General features: G+C 41.7%; 1 protein-coding gene across 4 annotated transcripts in view; it reads left to right on the top strand.

Annotated features, from left to right (window-relative positions):
• The first annotated feature begins 1,524 nt into the window (after positions 1-1,524).
• Positions 1,525-22,184, top strand: part of LOC109888920 (non-muscle caldesmon) — a 62,796-nt gene continuing 42,136 nt past the window's right edge. For 2 of the 4 annotated variants that reach the window (XM_031823186.1, XM_031823184.1), the window contains exon 1: positions 1,540-1,708. The gene's annotated coding sequence lies outside the window, so the exon portion shown is untranslated. Of the gene's footprint in view, positions 1,709-22,184 lie in introns of all 4 variants that reach the window. The other 2 variants (XM_031823176.1, XM_031823179.1) reach the window with 2 other exon arrangements.

The following is a 22,184-nucleotide window of genomic DNA, read 5'->3' as shown; positions in this document are numbered from 1 at the left end:
GGTTCAGATTCTTTTTAGATTACTGCATTGACTTCCCATCTCACTTAATAAAACTCCTTTTAAACTGATTATATTGCCAGTTTGCAAGCACAGTATAAGTAAGCTACACGGTATATGTATTTGTTGGTACATTTTCTGACAATCACATTAGTTATTGGTCTTGCAGCACTCGCCACTCTAATTAGTTTGTATATTCTGACCTGAAATAGCTGCATCCAATAGCTGCCAGTATGGTTAGTAATTAACTATGTAATTATTGGCCTACAGCTTTATTGAAAGCAGTAATGGTTCCCCCAATACCCTTTGAATTAGGTATTAGCTCTTAAGGATGGTCTCCCACCTATAGACTGACTATCCGTTTCTAAAGTATGAATCAGACAACATTCCCACCTGGACGACATCATGGTTCCCTCCCTCGTTCTCTTTGCCCTGCCACATTTTTGTACATTGGTACATTTCACATCTGTCACATACCAATGCTGCTATATGAAAGCTACAGCTTCAAGACTAATTAACTTTTAATTGTGGAGATAAGGTGGCAGGTAGCCTACCGGTTAAGAGCGTTAGAACAGTAACAGAAAGGTCTCTGGTTCGAATCCCAGAGCCGACTAAGTAAAACAATCTGTGGATGTTCCCTTGAGCAAGGAAGTTAACCCACTGTTCCCCGGCCGTCATTGTAAATAAGAACTGACTTGTCTAGTTAAATAAAGGTTAAATAACAAAAAAATTGATTAATTGCTCTGGATAAAAGCACCTGCTAAATGACTGAAACATATATAAGGATGCTTCATCATATTAGAAAGCAATAGTTACTTTTTTGTAGAAGAAAAATACATTACAACTCTTAATTATTGCTTTTATCGCCACAGTGTCTCCTGACCCCTCCTGTCTCAGCCTCCAGTATTTATGCTGCAGTAGTTTATGTGTCGGGGGGCTGGGGTCAGTTTGTTATATCTGGAGTACTTCTCCTGTCCTATTCGGTGTCCTGTGTGAATCTAAGTGTGCGTTCTCTAATTCTCTCCTTCTCTCTTTCTTTCTCTCTCTCGGAGGACCTGAGCCCTAGGACCATGCCCCAGGACTACCTGACATGATGACTCCTTGCTGTCCCCAGTCCACCTGGCCATGCTGCTGCTCCAGTTTCAACTTCCACCTGACTGTGCTGCTGCTCCAGTTTCAACTGTTCTGCCTTATTATTATTCGACCATGCTGGTCATTTATGAACATTTGAACATCTTGGCCATGTTCTGTTATAATCTCCACCCGGCACAGCCAGAAGAGGACTGGCCACTCCACATAGCCTGGTTCTTCTCTAGGTTTCTTCCTAGGTATTGGCCTTTCTAGGGAGTTTTTCCTAGCCACCGTGCTTCTACACCTGCATTGCTTGCTGTTTGGGGTTTTAGGCTGGGTTTCTGTACAGCACTTTGAGATATCAGCTGATGTACGAAGGGCTATATAAATTTGATTTGATTTGATTTGATCGTGAGCGTTTCATTATTAGGAAAAGCCAACCGTCTCCGATACACATAGATGACCACAAGTAGAGAGAGAAATAGCCAATGTAGCCTAAACATCTTAGAAATGTGAGCGGGACAGGAGGAGCCAAAACTGCACCATAGCCAATGGATAAAAGCTCAATTGTTTCAACTCTCTCCGAAGCTTCTGACATCGAACATAAAGAAACAACTGAACTTGGCTTTCTGCAGGACAGGTACGTTTGAATTAGATATGAACTTTACATGTATTCATTTCACACGCGAGAATATGTGCCACAACTCAGTTGCCCTGATTTTGTGCGAAGAAATTCGAGGCTTTTTGCAAGCTAGGCTGCGGGTATAGTTCAAGAATAATACGTTATACCCCATAGTATGAAATGAAACGATTTCACATAAAATGTTTCCCATGTTTACTGTACGTTCTTTAAATTGATAATTCCAACACAGTTCTACTGGTTTATTGACTCAGTAGGGTAACGTTGGATAACTAGTACCCCTTAAGTACAATTTCCAATTGCTGCGGGAAAAAAAGCAAGGTTTGGTAAAACAATATATAATTTAAAAAAAAGTAGATATCAAACAAACTATGAAGAAAAATAAGAGGGCCCCAACACACTCACATTAAATTTGACTGCTTTATTAATTAAAAACGGATTACATTTATTTTATTTTATCTCTAAGCAAGTGGATTATTTATCTTTAGGCTCCCCTAATGGTATACAGGGCCTTCAGAAACTATTCATACCCGTTGACTTATTCCACATTTTGTTCCACAGCCTGAATTCAAAATGAATTAAATATATTTAAGTTGGTTATTGATCATCGCTAGAAAGCCATTTTCGAGTCTTGCCATAGATGTTCAAGACAATTTAAGTCAAAACTGTAACTAGGCCACTCAGGAACATTCAGTGTCGTCTTGGTAAGCAACTCCAGTGTATATTTGTTTAGGTTATTGTCCTGATGAAAGGGGAATTTGTCTCCCAGTGTCTGTTGGAAAGCAGACTGAACCAGGTTTTCCTTTAGGATTTTGCCTCTGCTTAGTTCTATTCTTAGTAATAATGGACTGTTTATTTTTATCCTAAAAAACTCCCCAGTCCTTGCCAATGACAAGCATACCCATAACATGATGCAGCCACCACCATGCTTGAAAGTATGAAGAGTGGTACTCAGTTACGTTTTGCCCCAAACATAACACTTTGTAATCGGGACATAAAGTTAATTTCTTTGACACATTTTTGGCAGTGGTACTTTAGTGCCTTATTGCAAACAGTATGCATGTTTGGAATATTTTGATTCTGTTCATGCTTCCTTCTTTTCACTCTGTCATCTAGGTTAGTATTGTGGAGTAACTATAACTTTAGTTCATAACAGCAATCAGAACAATCAATCCCTAATACATCAATTGCTTCACTCATATAGTTATTAACATACTAAACTCAAATCAATCCTTCAGTTTTAAAAATCATTCAGTTTCCAAATCATACTCAAAAACCCAATTAATTATCCAACTAAAATTTAGAATGACATTGCTCAGTGATTCAAATTGGTCCTATCACTTAAAGTAAAAATAACCTCAATTTAACAACATTGGCAGAATGTACATTTATATTAACATCCAGTGTAATTATCCCATAATTCTACTATTAACTTTTTTTAAATCACGATTATAATACAGAAATTAACCACACCTATCACATCCATTAAACTCTGTAACTGTTTTAAAGTTACCATTGGCCTCGGGTGAATTCCTGAGCAGTTTCCTTCCTCTCTGGCAACTGAGTTAGGAAGGACACCTGTATCCTTGTACTAACTGGGTGTATACACCACCCCAAGAGTAATAAATAACTTCACCATGCTCAAAGGGATATTCAAGTTTTTACCTATCCACCAATAGGTGTCATACTTTGCGTGGCATTGGAAAACCTCCCTGGTCTTTGTGTTTGAAATTCACTGCTCGACTGAGAGAGCTTACAGATAATTGTATGTGTGGGGTACAGAGATGAGGTAGTCATTAATAAATCATGTTAAACACATGCAACTTATTATATGACTTGTTAAGCAATTTCTTTGCAATTTTAAATTCAGGCTGTAACACAACAAAAAGTGGAATAAGTCAAGGGGTGTCAATACTTTCTGAAGGCGCTGTGATATAAAAACATTTAAAGACATTTAATTAGATAATATTTATATACCTTTTTATAAAATACTAAATATTAAATCAACTTACTTCACAATCATTTTATTAGATGAGACTAATTGAGCAAGAGTAGTGGCAGCCAGGGAAAGTTTGACACCTCTATATTGATTGTTATGACTAAATAATGCTTAATAATGACAAGGGAAATGATATAAATAGGGGAGGAGAGTTTTTGGTAGCAAGTTAAGAAACAATGAAGAAACGTTTATTTTCATATTATTTAGATTCTCAAGATTTATTTGTCCCTTATTCAATCTGAATATACTTAGAGAAAGAATAAATGTACATATTTTAAAACAACCATTTACCAAAGATGCTAACTGCATTCTGCATTCCCTTCGAAGGGAAGAAAGACTTAGGGCTGGATTCAAATAGTAGTGCTGAAGATCTGCATTGTAGCGCGGTTGAAATTTAAAAGTCATTTTCAACTGAGTCGACATATGCAGCGTTTACCGTGAATGCAGTCTCAGCGAACGCGGAAACATTGCCTTTAAATTTAAATCAAGCTATAACGCTGATCTTCTGCGCTACTGATTGATTCCAGGCCTTAGGCTATTTTAGCCTTGTAACTGTGCCATGGTCTCGACTGCTAAACTAGATCACATGCCTCCAGACACCTTGTGAATCATCAGAGACTCTTTGTTTTTGAAGCTTGGTTAGTAAGAACTCTTATTCCAGACATGATGATGAGCATGAAGCCAGTCTGGTGATATGAAAGCAGCCACAGACAGTCTCAACTTGTTTGAAGTATTTTCTTGGGCTTTAAAGGCGTGTAATTGAAGGCCACTCTCTGCATTCATCACCCAAGTTATAGTCACATGCACGTGCACACAGGCACACATTCGCGCTCACACACACACACACACACACACACACACACACACACACACAAAACCAAGTGGAGCCCATTGGAAATATGTGACCTGCAGTACAAAACGGGATGGCGAAAAGAAAGAAATGGTAAATCGAGCATTCCTCAATCATGAAGTAAGAGTAAGCTGAAACCCATGGATTTTTGTTGATTTAAGTCTGTGCAAGTATGCCTTAAGTAGCCTAGCTTGCAGATGTTTCGCCAGCCAGTAACATAAAATCAAAAATACCTAGGAATTACACCACACAGTACCAGTCAAAAGTTTGGATACGCCTACTCATTCAAGGGTTTTTCTTTATTTGTACTATTTTCTACATTGTAGAATAATTGTGAAGACACTATGAAATATCACATGTGGAATCAGATAGCAACCCCCCAAAAATGTGATTCTTCAAAGTAGCCACCATCTGCCTTGATGCCTTGATGACAGCTTTGCACACTCTTGGCATTCTCTCAACCAGCTTCACCTGGAATGCTTTTCCAACAGTCTTGAAGGAGTTCCCACATATGCTGAGCACTTGTTGGTTGCTTTTCCTTCACTCTGCAGTCCAACTCATCCCAATCCACCTCAATTGGGTTTAGGTATGGGGATTGTTGAGGCCAGGTCATCTGATGCAGCACTCCATCACTCTCCTTCTTGGTCAAATAGCCCTTACACAGCCTGGAGGTGTGTTGGGTCATTGTCCTGTTGAAAAATAAATGATAGTCCACTAAGCACAAACCAGATGGGATGGCGTATCGCCGCAGAATGCCGTGGTAGCCATGCTGGTTAGGTGTGCCTTGAATTCTAAGTAAATCACAGACAGTGTCACCAGCAAAGCACCCCCACATCATCACACCTCCTCTTCCATGCTTCACGGTGGGAACCACACATGCGGAGATCATCCGTTCACATACTCTGCCTCTCACAAAGACACAGTGGTTGGAACCAAAAATCTCAAATTTGGACTCATCACACCAAAGGACAGAGTTTCACCAGTCCAGTGCCTATTGCTCATGTTTCCTGGCCCTTCCTTTAGTAGTGGTTTCATTGCAGCAATCTGACCATGAAGGCCTGATGCAAACAGTCTCATCTGAACGGTTGATGTTGAGATGTGTCTGTTACTTGAACTCTGTGATGCACTTATTTGGGCTGCAATTCCTGAGGCTGGTAACTCTAATGAACTTGTCCTCTGCAGCAGAGGTAACTCTGGGTCTTTCTTTCCTGTGGCGGTTCTCATTAGAACCAGTTTCATCATAGCACTTGATGGTTTTTGCGACTGCCCTTGAAGAAACATTCAAGTTTCATGAAATGTATCCGGATTGACTGACCTTAAATGTCTTAAAGTAATAATGGACTGTCGTTTATCTTTGCTTATTTGAACTGTTCTTGCCATAATACAGTATGGACTTGGTATTTTACCAAATATCTTCTGTATACCACCCCTACATGATTGGCTCAAACGCATTAAGAAGGAAAGAAATTCCACAAATTAACTTTTAACAAGGCACGCATGTTAATTGAAATGCTTTCCAGGTGACTATTTCATGAAGCTGGTTGAGGGAATGTCAAGAGTGTGCATGTAGTGTATTTTTCCCCTCTCCTTGTGGATTAGAAGTTCTCACATCTGCTTTACCCAGGCCAGTGTGTGTGTGTGTGTGTGTGTGTGTGCACGCTCGCTCTACCCCAGGCAGCGAATACTATAATTTGACTTAACACTCTGTTTGTCATACATTAAGCAGACGTCCTGCAGTGGAAAAGCTGTGTGCCGCAAAGTACATGCCAAGTCAGGCTCCTATTCCTTAGATGGTAGTGGTTATGGAGACCAAAGCCAGTGCCTCATTGTGTATGTGTGTGATCCGTTGAGCCATCGTCTCCTGATGAACAATGAGCTTGTCTCCTGGGGACCAGGAATGGTTTCTGGCTACAACTATCTCTCTCTCCTATAGAAGATATTCCACTTTTTTAGTTAGTCAGTGACTGTGAGAAAGGGATTTGTGAATCTCATTGGAGAAAAAAAGAGCACAAGGCTGTCTCTTTCTGATATAGGTCTGTGTTTTTGTGTCTTAGTATTCTAACCTGTGTCAGTGTTAAAACGCTTGTCTCCTGTGTGCCATAAGACTGTGTAAAACCACTGAGCTAAAGCCAAGGCAGTTGCTCCAGGAGCTAAACCAAGACTTCAGGTCTCAGTTAAGGTTATCATGCGAGTGTGTTTCACCTCAGTGAAACTCTGAAGCTTCTCTCTTCAGAGTGCACCAGTATTGGCAAAGGGGGATACCTAGTAAGTTTGAGAACTGATTGCATTAAACCGAAATGTGTATTCAGTGTTTAACCCAACCACTCTGAATAACAGAGGTGCGGGGGGCTGCCTTAATTGACATCATCGGTGCCCGGGGGGCAGTTGTTGTTGGGGGTTAACTACCTTGCTCAAGAGCAGAACAGTAGAGTTTTTCACCTTGCCGGCTTTTTGATTTGAATCAGCGACCTTAACCTCTGGGTTACCTGCTACCCGCTGTCTCATTGTTTCACTGCCATAAGGTCAGCTTAGAAATGTGAATTGAATTACATGTTTAGGTAAGGATGAGATGCTGGCCCCCCCCTTCCGTACGGAAAGCTGTACACATTGTGCTGATTGAAACAGTTGTGTCTGCTTATTACTGTTTCTCGTCACCAGAGAAATTAAGATCCATCCTGTTGTTTTATGGGAAAAAGTGCATTCATGTTAAGCGTTAAGTCAAGTTGAGCATGCATACAAACACAGCATTCAACTAACACTCCAGATTTGAGTCATGTATAGAGAGCAACATTGTATATTGCCAATAGGATCATGTTTCCTCTGTCAAAATCTGTAAATCCATTTTGCACAAATTAAGTTTATGATATTCTGTCAACTGGTGTGGCAGGGTGTGAAAGCTGATGTGAAAGGCAAACACCCGACACATCGCACCAATAGGGTTAAAGGGATACTCTAGATTTTGGCATTTTTACTAGCTTTAACACAAGCACCTGAAGTCTATGGTAACTGATAACATGCTAGTAGATACCATAGACTTCTAGTCATTGCGCAAATGCTAGTTAGCATGGGTTCACGAAAACGAAACTACCTCTAACTTCCTTCATACATAAAAAATGGTATCGAAGAGTTCATCTGACTCTGGGGAAGTAGATAAATGGCATTGCCAAAATCCTTTAACCCACTTGTTGGGAACTGTAACGTGTCTCATATAGCGAGCGTCACTACACTGCCCTCTCCGAACGGGAAGGCACGTCCCCGTGCTTTGACTACTCAGCTCCCTGACATGTTTGGGCCATGTGTTCCCGATGGCGTAATAGACTCCATCCCACTTCTGACACCAGTGCAGCAAACATCAAAGCAGGGAAGTGAACCCAGGTCGCTGGCGTCAATTCCCACCCACTTGGTGGGAATTGTAACATGGCTTATATAGCTAGGATCGCTACAATATTATCATCTTTAGAAATGTAATAAGGATGCTGTCCTATAATACACATAATGTACAGTATAGAGGTTGACCGATTATGATTTTTCAACGCCGATACCGATTATTGGGGGACCCAAAAAGCTGATACCGATTAATCGGACGATTTTTAAAAATGTATTTGTAATAATGACAATTACAACAATACTGAATGAACACTTATTTTAACATAACATACATCAATAAAATCAATTTAGCCTCAAATAAACATGTTCAATTTGGTTATAATAATAATGCATAAACAAAGTGTTGGGGAAGAAAGTAAAAGTGCAATATGTGCCATGTAAGAAAGCTAACGTTTAAGTTCCTTGCACAGAACATGAGAACATATGAAAGCTGGTGGTTCCTTTTAAAATGAGTCTTCAATATTCCCAGGTAAGAAGTTTTAGGTGGTAGTTATTATAGGAATAATTGGACTATTTCTCACTATACGATTTGGATTTCATATACCTTTGACTATTGGATGTTCTTATAGGCACTTTAGTATTGCCAGTGTAACAGTATAGCTTCTGTCCCTCTCCTCGCTCCTCTCTGGGCTCGAACCAGGAACACAACGACAACAGCCATCCTCGAAGCAGCGTTACCCATGCAGAGCAAGGGGAACAACCACTCCAAGTCTCAGAGTGTGTGACGTTTGAAACGCTATTAGCTCGCACCACGCTAACTAGCTAGCCATTTCACATCGGTTACACCAGCCTCATCTCGGGAGTTCATAGACTTGAAGTCATAAAAAGCGCAATGCTTGACGCACAACGAAGAGCTGCTGGCAAAACACACGAAAGTGCTGTTTGAATGAATGCTTACGAGCCTGCTGCTGCCTACCACCGCTCAGTCAGATACCTGTATGCTTGTATGCTCAGTCAGATTATATGCAACGCAGGACACGCTAGATAAACTAGTAATATCATCAACCATGTGTAGTTAACTAGTGATTATGATTGTTTGATTGTTTTTTATAAGTTAAGTTTAATGCTAGCTAGCAACTTACCTTGGCTTACTGCATTCGCGTGACAGGCAGTCTCCTCGTGGAGTGCAATGTAATCAGGTCGTTAGAGCGTTGGACGAGTTAACTGTAAGGTTGCAAGATTGAATCCCCCGACCTGACAAAGTAAAAATCTGTCGTTCTGCCCCTGAACGAGGCAGTTAACCCACCGTTCCTAGGCCGTCATTGAAAATAAGAATATGTTCTTAACTGACTTGCCTAGTTAAATAAAGATTAAATAAAGGTGTAAAAAAAAAATACCGATTTCCGATTGTTATGAAAACTTGAAATCGGCCTTAATTAATCGACCATTCCTATTAATCGGTCGACCTCTAGTACAGTATGCTAAATACATCGGGCTCCTCAGTGACGCAGCGGTCTAAGGCACCGCATCTCAGTGCTAGAGGCATCATTACAGATGCTGGTTCGATTCCAGGCTGTACCACAACCAGCTGTGAGTCCCATAGGGCGGTGCACAAATGGCCCAACGTCGTCTGGGTTAGGGTTTGGCCGGGGTAGGCCGTCATTGTAAATAAGAATTTGCTCTTAACTGACTTGCCTTGTTAAATAAAAAACATTGACCCTTTACTATTTAAAGCATGAATGAAAATGTGGTTTCAGATTGTCTGGAACTAATTTTTAGCCACATAGTCAGCGATTGACGACTATATCATGACAACATCTATAAACAGTAATGTGATGTCTGATCGTGTCTGGTGCATGAACCTGTCAGAGAACAGTGGTGGGCTGTGGTGGGCTGTCAGTAGAATAGAAAGTTGTCTATAATTCTATTAAGCAATGGCATTGATGTGACATTGAATGGGTCTAATCTTAGGGAGATTAGAGTGAGTGGCATTTTATTCTTTTATTTTTCTTATTTCACCTTTATTTAACCAGGTAGGCCAGTTGAAAACAAGTTCTCATTTACAACTGCGACCTGGCCGAGATAAAGCAAAGCAGTGGGACACAAACAACAGAGTTACACATCGGATAAACAAACGCACAGTCAATAACACAATAGATACATCTATATACAGTGTGTGCAAATGTAGTAAGATTAGGGAGCTTTCCAATCTTTAGGGATTTCAGACGATACGAAAGAGGTTGAACAGGCTAGTAATAGGGGTTGCAACAATTGCGGCGGATAATTTTAGAAAAGAGAGGGTCCAGATTGTCTAGCCCAGCTGATTTGTAGGGGTCCAGATTTTGCAGCTCTTTCAGAACATCAGCTATCTGGATTTGGGTGAAGGAGAAATTGGGGAGGCTTGGGCATGTTGCTGTGGGGGGTGCAGAGCTGTTGACCTGGGTCGGGGTAGCCAGGTGGAAAGCATGGCCAGAGAAATGCTTCTTGAAATTCTCGAATATCGTAGATTTATCGGCGGTGACATTGTTTCCTAGCCTCAGTGCAGTGGGCAGCTGGGAGGAGGTGCTCTTATTCTCCATGGACTTTACAGTGTCCCCAAACTTTTTGGAGCTTATGCTACAGTATGCAAATGTATATTTTTTAAAGCTAGCCTTTTCTTTCCTAACTGCCTGTGTATATTGGTTCCTAACTTCCCTGAAAAGTTGCATATCACGGGTGCTATTTGCGGGCTACTGCTGATGCAGTACGCCACAGGATGTTTTTGTGCTGGTCAAGGGCAGTCAAGTCTGGAGTGAACCAAGGGCTATATCTGTTCTTAGTTCCACATTTTTTAAATGGGGCATGCTTATTAAGTTGGTGAGGAAAGCACTTTTAAAGAATAACCAGGCATCCTCTACTGGCAGAATGAGGTCAATATCCTTCCAGGATACCCGGGCCAGGTCGATTAGAAAGACCTGCTCGCTGAAAAGTTTTAGGGAGCGTTTGACAGTGATGAGGGGTGGTCGTTTGACCGCTGACCCATTGCGGACGCAGGCAATGAGGCAGTGATCGCTGAGATCCTGGTTGAAGACAGCAGAGGTGTATTTATAGGGCAGGTTGGTCAGGACAATATCCAATAGGGTGCCCATGTTTACGGATTTCGGGTTGTACCTGGTGGGTTCCTTGATAATTTGTGTGAGATTGTGGGCATCCATCTTAGATTGTAGGACGGCCGGGGTGTTAAGCATATCCCAGATTAGGTCACCTAACAGTACAAACTCTGAAGATAAATGGGGGGCAATTAATTCACATATGGTGTCCAGGGCACAGCTGTGGGCTGAGGGGGGTGGCAACAGACTTATTTCTGTTGCATATTATATCTGTTACTTATTCCAGACTTATTTCTGGAAAGGTGGATTTTTAAAAGTAGAAGCTCGAACTGTTTGGGCACAGACCTGGATAGCATGACAGAACTCTGCAGAATATCTGCAGTAGATTGCAACTCCACCCCCTTTGGCAGTTCAATCTTGGCGGAAATCGTTGTTGTTAGGAATGGAAATGTCAGAATTTTTGGTGGCCTTCTTAAGCCAGGATTTAGACACGGCTAGGACATCAGGGTTGGTGAAGTATGCTAAAGCAGTGAATAAAACAAACTCAGGGAGGAGGCTTCTGATGCTAACATGCAGGAAACCAGAAGTCAACAAATGATAGTGCCTGGGGAATAGGAGTGGTACTGGGGGCTGCAGGGCCTGGGTTAACCTCACCAGAGGAACAGAGGAGGAGTAGGATAAGGGGACGGCTAAAGGCTATAAGAACTGGTCATCTAGTGCGTTGGCGACAGAGAATAAAAGGGGCAGACTTCTGGGCGTGGTAGAATAGATTCAGGGCATAATGTACAGAGAGTATGGTAGGATGTACAGTGGAGGTAAACCTAGGCGTTGAGTGACGATGAGAGAGGTTTCGTCTCTGGAGGCACCAGTTAAGCCAGGTGAGGTCTCTCCATGTGTGTGGGGTGGGACAAAAGAGGCATTTTGAGCAGGACTGAGGGCTCTACAGTGAAATAAAACAAAAGAACTTGTCAAGACAGCAGTATACAAAGCATATTGGGGCATCAGCTGTGTAGCCGAGTGATCATGGGGTCAAAAGAGAAGCAATAGGTGAGTCAGGGTGCTGTTCGGTAGTCACTACTACGCTAGGCGAGCAGGGGACACAGAATAGCCTGTTGAGACCACATCGGCGATCACGTCGGCAGTCCAGTCGTGATGGATCGGCGGGGTTCCGTGTCGACAATAAAGGGTCCAGGCCAGTTGGTAAAGGAGGTATTGTAGCCCTAGAATTAGCTGGTACATGGGCCTAGCTGGAAAATGGTGTCATTCATCAGACATCATTTTACCATCAGTGCACTTATACCACATATAAATAGAATAACTGTCCCTTCTAGTTTTGCTATGTTAGAGACATAGAAAGGCCACCATGTCCCAGACAGATGTCTATTAGCAGACATGACTAAATCACTAGGATACTAGTGGCATGAAAAGAAGCCCTGAATTCTGTGATTTCTCGCTTCCCCCATGGGTGACATCACAGTAAGACTCAGAATACAGAAATAGATTCAGGAGCCCCTAAGGTCCCTTTGGAGCATAAGAGGACATGGTAGATACTGTAGATGTTTCATTTGCACAGTCAGATATGTCATCCATTACTTATGACCTAATTAGGCCGACTTTCTTTTATTTACTCTACCTTCTTTCCTCTCCTGCAGCTTGTAGACACACAATGGCTATTAGCATTATGGAAAACTGACTCTTTGATCATCACGGAAACAAAAGTTGTTCCTGGATCCCATCTTGTCTCTGGCTAGCTGGGGGTGTGTCCCAAATGTCACCCTATTCCCTACATAGTGCATTCGTTTTGACCAGAGGCCTAGGGGAATAGAGTGCCATTTGGGACACAGCCCTTGTCTCTGGATAGCAGCAGCATGCAGGTATTTGCTAGGGTAAACCATGGTTTCTGTATTCTGTTCCTGTTCATTCCCAGCTACGCTAGCTACTACGACACAACTACCATCAACTAACATCGCCTCCTGTGTCTGTGTGCTTCCTTAAAAGGAGGAACAGTACCGACGCCTTCTCAGTTGATGGGATGTGGTTGGAACAGGGAGTACACACATAGCTTCAGCTATTTTTATTAGTTTAGACTTGATGGTGACGCCAAGGGAAACTCCAACGCAAGTATTTGAATGGAGCCTCAGCCTGCTATCTGGACACCAATGTCACAAGACTCATTAGGAGTGGGAGGGAGAGCTCAGTTTTCTGTTCCGTTCCAGCAAATGTCCCAGTCCCTGTGAGTGTGTGTGTGTGTGTGTGTGTGTGTTTGAGTGTGTGTCTGAGTGTGTCCCAGTTGTAAAGGTCAATCATGGCAACCCAACATCATCGTCACAGACAACACAGGCTAATGACTGATATACAAACTATTTCACCAGCTCAGCTGCAGCTGGTCTTTAAGGGTAGACTTATTTTGTTGAGAGGAAACTTTGTCAGTTTTGAGTGAGTGAGTGAGTGAGTGGCAGTTGTGAAAGTAGAAAAGCCAGGTGGAGAGATCACTGATTACTTCAAGAGATCTCAACAAAAATGGACAGAGTTCCCTTCAGAGCATTGTCTGATGAGGGTCTGTTTAGACCAAAACAACTAACTATGTTTAATCCTAATGTCAATTGAATTGTTTGTATAATGGAGAGGGTCGCACCTCACCTTCTTATGCAGTTCCCTGCGTGGAAGCGTTCCCACTCCAGGGCACATGGACCTTTAAAGTTGGCTGTATCACCAGATTTTTTTATCAACTACTGTAACTGTACACAAACCTGCTCAAACTGAGTCACCACACATCCCCGATTCACTGAAGGTCATCACTACACTACACTGCATCTCATAACCTTTTTGGAGTTTGTGTCCTGGATTAAGGACAGTACCATATTTGGTCACGTGGGACAACACTTATAAGCAGCTGCGCTTTCTTGATCGATTGCACACGCCTCTTTGCTATGTTTATCTAGTATCTTTTAGTCTCTATCCTCTTCTTTATTAATAAGGGTTTCAATGATCGAAACGAGTTCAATTTGAATTGTTATTATTTATCGTTTAACTAAGGGGGCTCTGCTCTCGGATTCTGTGATAGTGAAGGGAACTCCTCTTGTCTGAACGTTCTAAGGAGTTCTATTTGAAGGCAAGGTTGTAGTTCACCGTGTAGGAGAGACAACCCCACTCACAGTGTAGCTGAACGTCTGCTGACAGCATCCAGCTTGCCTCCTCCTGTCTCTACCGCCTCTACGTCTTCCCCTGGATATTTCCTGATGCGATTCGTGGATTTAGTCCTTTAATTGCCACCGCTAAGGCAAACTAAGCATTTAAAAAGGAAAAAGGCACATCGTGTTTTACTGTGCCTCTCTTTGATGTCGCTGATTAATAAAGTTGTAAGACATGCCTGTAGTCATGCTGTGGACAAGCGATTATTTTTATCTAGTTGAGTCGTTACATGTCCAGACAGTATCTAAAGGGCACATGGGGCATATATCAAAAAGGAACGTATGAAGACAGACATAAGGAAGTGCTACGTGTTGATCTAATTATGCATCTTGTAGTGGGACATCCAGACTGCCCTCAATGTCTAAGAAGCTGGACTATAGCTATGATTGTGACCTAGAGACGTAATCTAGAAACGTAATCTAGAAATGTAATCTAGAAACGTAATGTAGAAATGTAATCTAGAAATGTAATCTAAAACGTAATCTAGAAGTTTAATTTTCACTTGTTGGCTTTTGTAGCGTACAGAGTATTAACTAACTATGTGATTTAATTCTGTATCATTTATTTAAAAAAATTCTCCCCAACTTCGTGATACCCAATTGGTAGTTACAGTCTTGTCCCATTGCTGCAACTCCCGTACCGACTCGGGAGAGGCGAAGGTCAAGAGCCACGCCCGTCTATTACGTCTCTTTGTAATATGATGAGACATTGAAATCAGACGAAGGCCTTTCGGGTCAAAATGTTGCACTCAATAAAATGTGGGAGCCTTCCAGTGTGCTGGTATCTATCTTTCTTTTGAGACGTTTGAAACAGAGCATTGCCCATCAATCGCACTAAGCCCAGGTAACATCATTCAGGATTTGATTATGACTCAGCAAGCTATGCCAGGAATATGCACCATTGTCTGGGAATGCAGAACTCTTCCTTTTCATCTTCTTTGACATGAAAACACAATAAACACATAATATATCCAATAACTCATTCTTAAAATTGCTCAGAAACCTAACATGCTATTGGTTCACAGATGGACCCGATGAACTCCAGGAGTATTTTTTTGATTCCTTTGTTGCAGTGGCTTGTATTACTGGCTGTATTATGGTTGTTGAATGTTTTCCCAGTGTGATGCTGATGTAAGGTAACTAAATAGTTCTCGAACAATACATTTCGATGAGGAGCAGGTAAACTGTCAGCGGGTTGAGACGGGGCAGATGTTTTTTTTGTTTACATTTTTTTGTGTGACTCAAGCTCCGATAGCACATGATTCATGACACTTCTGTATACACACACCTAACAGGTCAACACACAGACTCAAAACCAGAAGCATTTCCAAAGTTTTGTCTCTGATTTTTTGTTGTTGTCGTCATCTGTTCTTACTCAGCAACAAACTGACTTGCACCCAGTTGTCCCTGTCACTTTTTATTCAAATTTATAGAAGATTTCAAAACACACACATACACAAACGACGATGTCATACAAACATCAACGACATCACACCGGCCCAGACCCACTAGCCCTCACCTCTGTTTTTCTACTTCTGACAGCATCGCGAGGTGTATTTATATGAATTGCATTTCGATATCCGTGAATGCTGCATGGTCAGTGTCATGGCTGTGAATGTTTGACAGATAGCCAGTGACATGAGATCAGCCAGAACGAGCCCATGAAGGTCAGAGAGAGAGAGAGAGAGAGAGAGAGACGGAGAGAGAAATAGAGAGGAAGATGTAGTCGATACAGTTAAAAGAAAGAGAGCGCGAGAGGGAGAGATTCAGCGAGAGAGAGTCCAGCTCAAACTCTGGTCCAGGTCCAGTTTTCTTTTTCATGACTTTGCAGCAGGCCACAGAAAGAAGTGAGAGAGTGACGGAGAGGGATAGAGAGTCTAGGGAGAGAGAGAGAGAGACCCATGCCCGCAAACTGAACGCGCTCCAGATGTGTACATTTCAATGTGTCCCCAGCCCCCGTCATGTGGAAGTGATTTGTGGATTTGATTCAAGTGGTACGAAGGACTGGACATAACATGGGAAGTCTATTAGATGATGTTCCCAGTCCCACGCATAAACAAAGAGATTATTATGGGACTCAATTACAGGTGTATATGAACTCTGTTTCTTTTTGGAGGTTTCTCGGAGACGGAAAGGTGGACAATGTGTAAAGATGTCTGTCTGTACTGTATGTGATTGAGAACAGCTGATTAACATAGCTCTGTTTCCATAGCATTGGGTTTTGCATGATGTGTCAGTACTGTTGGAGAGAAACGACCAGTTGTAACTGCGAATCAGAGTGAGTTCCACTCCTGATCGCCAAAGCAAGAGTTGAGAGTCTTCAACTCTTCACATGTAGAGTAGCCTCTCCCCTTCCATCACTCCATCCATCCTAGCCTGGTATTTAAACCCTTGCTGGAGCCAGGCCAACCCAAACAGGCCTGCAGCTCCAGTAAAAGTAGCAGTGGCGTCAGGCTCCCTGACATGTATGAGGGCTGGTTACCCCGACATATAGGAGGTACCCTGCCGGTGGGTCAGTGTGTGGTCACATCCCAAATGGAACCCTATTCTTATATGGACATTTCCATGTAAAAGGACCCACGTTTCTTTAGAAGCATATCAAATTTGGTGTCAAATGAAGGATAAGAGTCTATATTTTTGAAGACAATAAAAATGTTTTGAAACCATTTTCCTTCGTAAGAATTAGGAACAAGCAAAGGCTTTCATTTCTGGTCACACAAATGGAAAAGGGTTCTTAAAAAAAACAACTACTAGAAAAAGTATGAAACGGTATTAGAAATGCATCAAAACACAATAATGTTGACGTAAAGGGCCCCTGTGAATTAATATCAACATTTATATTTATGCAGAAATTATTTGCCTTCTGTAAGTTTAAGAAATGTTGCACAGTGTCTTGGCATTCTGTTACCAAAAACCCACATATAGCATCTTTAAGATATTTTCTCATTTCTCTCCCTCATGAAGGAGGATTATGAAAGTTCACAGAAGTAACAAGTAAAGGTAGACTACAACAATTAGTTGTAGTGTTTTTACTGATAACAGTTTTGTTTATGAATTATTAAAACGTGTCACTCTGTTACCAAAAGAAATCTGTAACAAAATGACTGCAATTGAATTGGCCACAATGGGAAATCATAGTAGTCACAAACCACAGTTGGAGTAGAGCACAGCACAGTACAGCACAGTACAGCACAGTACAGCACAGTACAGCACAGTACAGTACAGAACAGCACAGTAGAGAACAGCACAGTACAGTAGAGAACAGAAAAATTGAGTATAGTGCAGTACAGTTCAGTACAGTACAGTAGAGCACATATGAGTAAAGTACAATATAATATATTCTACTCTACTGGACTGAACTATACTCTACTTTTCTTTACTGTACTCTACTGTGTGCTACTGTACTCTACTGAACACTACTTTTCTTTACTGTACTTCTACTGTGTGCTACTGTACTGTACTCTACTGAACACTCTACTTTTCTTTACTGTACTGTGATGTTAAAACTTGTGAAACATAGACGTCTATGATTGATATAGATTTGATCCGGTCCGGACCAACCAAATTTGGTCTGGTTTGGGTGCAGAGCTCATTAGAATAATACCCAAACATGCAAATAATAATAATACCCAAACATAGTTCTACCTTTGTGTACCTATTCAGGATACATCACAATGAAGAGAATGACATTCATAATTATGCATTTCTGTATAGTACAGATCAAGATCCCATGATGTCATTATGTTTCTGGGTGTTGACCCACTTCGCTTACTGTAGTTCAATAACCAAAAGAGATCTTTTCAAACTCAAGGTGTCATGTCATAGCTGACACCCCATTCTTTCTGCAGACATCTTTTAATTTTAAGTAGAATTGGAGTAGAGATTTAACAGAGTTTTTGGAAAATGTGGTCACATAAAACATTTTTTAAAAGATGATAAATTGTGTCTGCCCTGTTCCTCAAGTAAATGTATTTTAGTAAAAAATGTCAGTGGCAATTGTTAAAAGTTAACTTCTGCATATACTGTAGGTGTATGATTTGTTAAACTTTGCAATCAATGGTATTTGCTTGGCATACATTTTAAAGTGAATTAGTGAGTCACTCTGTTACTGTGGAATTGGTCAAAAGGCCCTAGTCAAAAGTAGTGAACTATATAGGGAATAGGGTGCCATTTGGGATTCAAGTTGTGTCTGCAGGGTTGCTCCGCCTCACCTCACAGAAGCACAGCAAATTATTTGTCACACTCTGGACATAGTTGGTCCACTGCACAGATGGTAAGCTCAACTCCGCTGCCCCTGGGAGACTGGTCACTACCCAGGCGTAGGGCTGTAACCCCCGTCCATACCACCAGCCTACCGCGCCTCCCGACGCCATCCAGTGCTACTGGTGTGGGGAGTCAGGCTTGCCTGGCTCAAAGCCCCCTCCCTACCTGCCTTAATCAGTCCCATTCCCCCCTTCCTCCCCATTGGATTCCATGACCAATTTCACTGTAGGCAGCTCGATGGTGAGAGATTTTGACCTGCCTACAGTCTGTGGAACGGCTAAGGTTCAATGTCACCCAGATGCCCGTGTCTGAGACATCAACTCCCTTCTGCCAACAGTTCTGGCCAATTGCTGTAATATTGGCACCATCGTCACTCACGTTGCGTTTAACGACATTCACTTTAGGCGACACTTGGAACTGAGGCAGGATTACCCTACTCTTTTAAAAACCCTTGTTAGCACAGGGAAGAGAATAATTATCTCTGGGCATCTCCCGCGCTATCGAAGGGGTTTGGAACGTTTCAGCCCCCACGATGCCCTAAACGAGTAGCTCAAGGAACTTTGCAATAACAAGATTGTTTCCTTTTGTGACAAATTTGATTTGCTCTGGGAGCACCCAGCGCTTTATAAAAGAGAAGGGGTTCACCCTAACCGCAGGGGTTCCCGGATTATTTCCAGCAGCATTGGGCTGTTGCACATAAACATAGCTGATTCAAATAAATAACTCATCATCAAGCATTGATTCTTTGAATCAGCAGTGTAGTGCTAGGGCAAAAAAACTAAACGTGTACCCCTTGAGTCTCCAGGACCGAGTTTGGGAAACGCTGCTTTAGATGCTGTGACATCCTGTGTGAAGATTGGGCTTGGGTGATCAGGTGACTTTAAACTTGCTATTGGTCAATGGTGGTTGGAAAAAGTTACACCTTCAGATATTATACATGGAATGAAATCCCTTTGTTCAATCTCTTATCCTGTCATTGGAGGAAGGTGGTGTGATCAATTCTCATTTCCTCTGCTTCTAGGCATCTCTTTATTCATGATTTTTCTTATAAGTTAACCTCATGGTCTATTTGCCTAGAATAATGGCTGGCAATGCTTGTTAATGTCTTGTAACTTAAGCTTCATCCCTTGTATGTGATTTAATTCATTTTACAATGTCATTAAATATCTGATTTTAAGTATTCCACTCAGACCAATATTTCCATCTTCAAAATCAAATAATCTAAATCAAATACATTTTTATTGGTCGCATACACATACAGTATTTAGAAGATGTTATTGCGGGTGTAGGAAGTGTTTGTGTTCCAAGCTCCAACAGTGCAGTAATATCTAATAATAGACAACGATATAAACAAATCTAAAAAAGTAAAAGAATGGAATTTAGAAATATTAGAATGAGCAATGTTAGAGTCTGGAGTATAAATATACACTACCGTTCAAAGTTTGGGACCACTTAGAAATGTCCTTGTTTTCCATTAAAAAATACATGAAATGAGTTGCAAAATGAATAGGAAATATAGTCAAGATATAGTCAATATAGTCAAGGTTATAAATAATGATTTTTAATTGAAATAATAATTGTGTCCTTCAAACTTTGCTTTCGTCAAAGAATCCTCCATTTGCAGTAATTACAACCTTGCAGACCTTTGGCATTCTAGTTGTCAATTTGTTGAAGTAATCTGAAGAGATTTCACCCCATGCTTCCTGAAGTACCTCCCACAAGTTGGATTGGCTTGATGGGCACTTCTTACGTACCATACGGTCATGCTGCTCCCAGAACAGCTCAATAGGGTTGAGATTACACCATAATTTGCAAATAAATTCATTAAAAATCTTACAATGTGATTTTCTGGATTTTTTTTCCTCATTTTGTCTGTCATAGTTGAAGTGTACCTATGATGAAAATTACAGGCCTCTCATCTTTTTAAGTGGGAGAACTTGCACAATTGGTGGCTGACTAAATACTTTTTTGCCCCACTGTATGTATGTATGTATATGTATATATGTATGTATATACGTATGTATATGTATGATGGGATGCATAGACATTATGGACAATAGTATACTATTGTATAAACTATAAACTTCAGACTATTGTCTGAAGAATACGTAGGATAGAATGGTATACAGTATGTACAGCAATAGTTAAATAGGATAGACCATGACTAGAATACAGTATATACATGTACATATGAAGTGGGTAAAACAGTATGTAAACATTTAAAACAAGACCAGTGTTCCATTATTAAAGTGACCAGTGTTCCATGTCTATGTACATAGGCAGTAGCCTCTAAGGTGCGGGTGGAAGTTGGCTAGTGACAGTGACTAAAGTTCATGGCAGGGTAATGGGCAGAGGCCGGCTAGTGGTGACCATTTAACATTCTGATAGCCTTGAGATATAAGCTGCTTTTCAGTCTCTTGGTCTCAGCTTTGATGCACCTGTACTGACCTCACCTTCTGGATGGTAGCGGGGTGGACAGGCCGTGGCTCGGTTCCTTGATGATCTTTTTGGCCTTCCTGTGACATTGGGTGCTGTAGATGTCCCAGAGGGCAGGCAGTGTGCCCCCGGTGATGCGTTGGGCAGACTGCACTACCCTCTGGAGAGCCCTGTGGTTGAGGATGGCGCTGTTGCCGTACCAGGCAGTGATACAGCCCGACAGGATGCTCTCAATGGTGCATCTGTAAAAGTTTGAGGGTCTTAAGGACCAAGCTGAATTTCTTCAGCCTGCTGAGGTTGAAGAGGGGCTGTTGCAACTTCTTCATGACACTCTGTGTGGGTGGACCATTTCAGATGATCAGTGATGTATACGCCGAGGAACTTGAATCTTTTGAACTTCTCCACTGTGGCCCCGTCAATGCGGACGGGGACGTTCTCCCTCTGCTGTCTCCTGAGTCCACGATCTACTCCTTCATTTTGTTGATGCTGAGGGAGAGGGCCCTCACCTCCACCTCTGTCGTCTGCAAACTTGATGATTGAGATTGAGACGTGCGTGTCCACGCAGTCATGGATAAACAGAGAGTACAGGAGGGGGCTGAGCACGCACCCTTGTAGGGCCCCTGTGTTGAGGATCAGCGTAGTGGAGATGTTGCTGCCTACAGGAAGTTCAGGACCCAGTTGCACAGGGCAGGGATCAGACCCAGGGCCCCAAGCTTAATGCTGAGCTTGGAGGGTACAATGGTGTTGAAGGATGAGCTGTAGTCTATGTCATTCTTACATAGGCATTCCTCTTGTCCAGATGGGATAGGGCAGTGTGCAGTGCGATGGCGATTGCATCATCTGTGGATCTATTGGGGAGGTATGCAAATTGCAGTGGGTCTAGGGTGTCGGATAAGCTGGTCTGGTAGTCAACGTCAACTAATTGCCTAATGCTAGCTTGCATACTTGAATTATCTTTATCGAGCCAGATAACATTTTAATAGGCTAATTGTATAGTCTTATAATGGGTCGCTTGTGAGGTATACAGTCCATTCGAGAAAATATTCAGACCCCTGGACTTTTACCACATTTTGTTACATTACAGCCTTGTTCTAAAATTGATTAAATAAATAAAACTGCTCATCAATCTACACACAATACCCCATAATGAGAAAGTGAAAACAGTTTTAGAAATTTTAGCAAATGTATTAAACTGAAATATCACATTTACATAAGTATTCAGACCTTTGCTGTGAGACTTGAAATTGAGCTCAGGTGCATCCTGTTTCCATTGATCATCCTTGATGTTTCTACAACTTGATTGGAGTCCACCTGTGGTAAA

Source organism: Oncorhynchus kisutch, linkage group LG4 (assembly GCF_002021735.2).
Source record: "Oncorhynchus kisutch isolate 150728-3 linkage group LG4, Okis_V2, whole genome shotgun sequence".
Lineage (NCBI taxonomy): Eukaryota > Metazoa > Chordata > Actinopteri > Salmoniformes > Salmonidae > Oncorhynchus > Oncorhynchus kisutch.
Note: the sequence above shows the minus strand (reverse complement) of the source record. Positions and strands in the feature narration are given on the sequence as shown.